The sequence below is a fragment of the Populus nigra genome, chromosome 2 (genome assembly GCF_951802175.1).
Source record: "Populus nigra chromosome 2, ddPopNigr1.1, whole genome shotgun sequence".
Classification (NCBI taxonomy): Eukaryota; Viridiplantae; Streptophyta; class Magnoliopsida; order Malpighiales; family Salicaceae; genus Populus; species Populus nigra.
The window spans coordinates 15,239,183-15,241,682 of record NC_084853.1 but is presented as its reverse complement, the minus strand read 5'-3'; positions in this window follow the sequence as shown (position 1 = coordinate 15,241,682).

Sequence of the window (2,500 nt, the reverse complement as noted above, 5' to 3'; positions counted from 1 at the left end):
TTTGAGCTGAAATTTTGCACAGAGGTTGGCAAAAATCCAATCCAACTTTATTAATTTTTCCAGAATTTTTCGAGGTCGGGAAGTATTTTTTTTTATTTTCCTACCATTAAAAATCGAGGAAATCGGAAAAAATAGGAACCGGCTCGGAATGACTCCAAATTCAGTGGGCAGCCTCATAAAAATATGGCTGATTTTACTGGATTGATTTCATGTGGAAAGCACGACGTTTTGTTGTAGGAATGCGGGAACCCCGGCGGCTCGCCTGCCGCGGCCAGCGACGTCGGGCTGGCCCCTGCAGCGCCTAGCCTCTCCCACGCGGGGGGCAGGCCAGAACGCGGGGGGCCAGGGCCCGAAGGCAGCCCCCCCGCGGGCGAGAGAGCAAGCCAGCAGGGGCTGTCGCCTGCCGCGGCCAGCGACGTCGGGCTGGCCCCTGCCGCGGCCAGCGATGTCGGGCTGTCGCCTGCCGCGGCCAGCGACGTCGGGCTGGCCCCTGCAGCGCCTAGCCTCTCCCACGCAGGGGGCAGGCCAGAACGCGGGGGGCCAGGGCCCGAAGGCAGCCCCCCCGCGGGCGAGAGAGCAAGCCAGCAGGGGCTGTCGCCTGCCGCGGCCAGCGATGTCGGGCTGTCGCCTGCCGCGGCCAGCGACGTCGGGCTGGCCCCTGCAGCGCCTAGCCTCTCCCACGCAGGGGGCAGGCCAGAACGCGGGGGGCCAGGGCCCGAAGGCAGCCCCCCCGCGGGCGAGAGAGCAAGCCAGCAGGGGCTGTCCGCGCGTCGCGCAGCGCGGCATGGCTGCGGGGGCCGCGCGCGCGCGCCCAAGCGCCCAAGGGCCCCCAAGGGCCCCAGGCCCTCAGGCCCCAGCGCCCCAGCGCCCAGCGCGGGCGGGCGCGCGCGCGCGTGTGGTCTTTGAGGGGCGCCGGCCTGGTGGCTCCCTAAAGAGCAATAAGTGTCATTGCAGCTCTGGCAGGGGGAGACACTACTAGGTCCCAGCTGTCACCCCCCCTCTAAAAAATTCATTTCTTGGTATTTTGAGCTGAAATTTTGCACAGAGGTTGGCAAAAATCCAATCCACCTTCATTAATTTTCCCAGAATTTTTCGAGGTCGGGAAGTATTTGTTTTAATTTTCCTACCATTAGAAATCGAGTAAATCCGCAAAACTAGGAACCGGCCCGGAATGACCCCAAATTCAGTGGGCAGCCTCATAAAAATATGGCTGATTTTACTGGATTGGTTTCATGTGGAAAGCACGACGTTTTCTTGTAGGAATGCGGGAACCCCGGCAGCTCGCCTGCCGCGGCCAGCGACGTCGGGGACGCTGGCCTGCGCTGTCGAGCCCGCGAGGGCTGTCTCCGCGGCAGGCCCCCCCTGAACGGGGCACGACAGGCCACCGCGCTGGCTCGTCCAGCGTCGACAGTCCCTCGTCCAGGTTTCAGATCGCGCCAAGTCGAACCCATGACCTGCTCAAGCCATCGTGCGCTGCCGAATTCCACGCGGCAGCCCCTCTTTTCGTCAGCGTGCCCCCCTGACGAATTTTCCTGCCTGGCCCGGCCGGTCCAGCATCCAGCCCCTGTTCGTCGAAAAATCTGCGCTGCCGATTTTCCACGCGGCAGCCCCTCTTTTTGTCAGCGTGCCCCCCTGACGAATGTTCGTCGAAAAATCTGCGCTGCCGATTTTCCACGCGGCAGCCCCTCTTTTCGTCAGCGTGCCCCCCTGACGAATGTTCGTCGAAAAATCTGCGCTGCCGATTTTCCACGCGGCAGCCCCTCTTTTCGTCAGCGTGCCCCCTGACGAATTTTCCTGCCTGGCCCAGTCCAGCGTCCAGCCCCTGTTCGTCGAAAAATCTGCGCTGCCGATTTTCCACGCGGCAGCCCCTGTTTTCCTCAGCGTGCCCCCCTGACGAATGTTCGTCGAAAAATCTGCGCTGCCGATTTTCCACGCGGCAGCCCCTCTTTTCGTCAGCGTGCCCCCCTGACGAATGTTCGTCGAAAAATCTGCGCTGCCGATTTTCCACGCGGCAGCCCCTCTTTTCGTCAGCGTGCCCCCTGACGAATTTTCCTGCCTGGCCCAGTCCAGCGTCCAGCCCCTGTTCGTCGAAAAATCTGCGCTGCCGATTTTCCACGCGGCAGCCCCTCTTTTCGTCAGCGTGCCCCCCTGACGAATTTTCCCGCCTGGCCCGGCCAGTCCAGCCCCTGTTCGTCGAAAAATCTGCGCTGCCGATTTTCCACGCGGCAGCCCCTCTTTTCGTCAGCGTGCCCCCCTGACGAATTTTCCTGCCTGGCCCGGCCGGTCCAGCCCCTGTTCGTCGAAAAATCTGCGCTGCCGATTTTCCACTCCGCAGCCCCTGTTTTCGTCAGCGTGGCCCCCTGACGAATTTTCCTGCCTGGCCCGGCCAGTCCAGCGCCCAGCCCCTGTTCGTCGAAAAATCTGCGCTGCCGATTTTCCCCGACGAACCTGCAGCTGCACAAATCCGCGCTGCCACTGCCCCATTGTCTGGACCAACAGT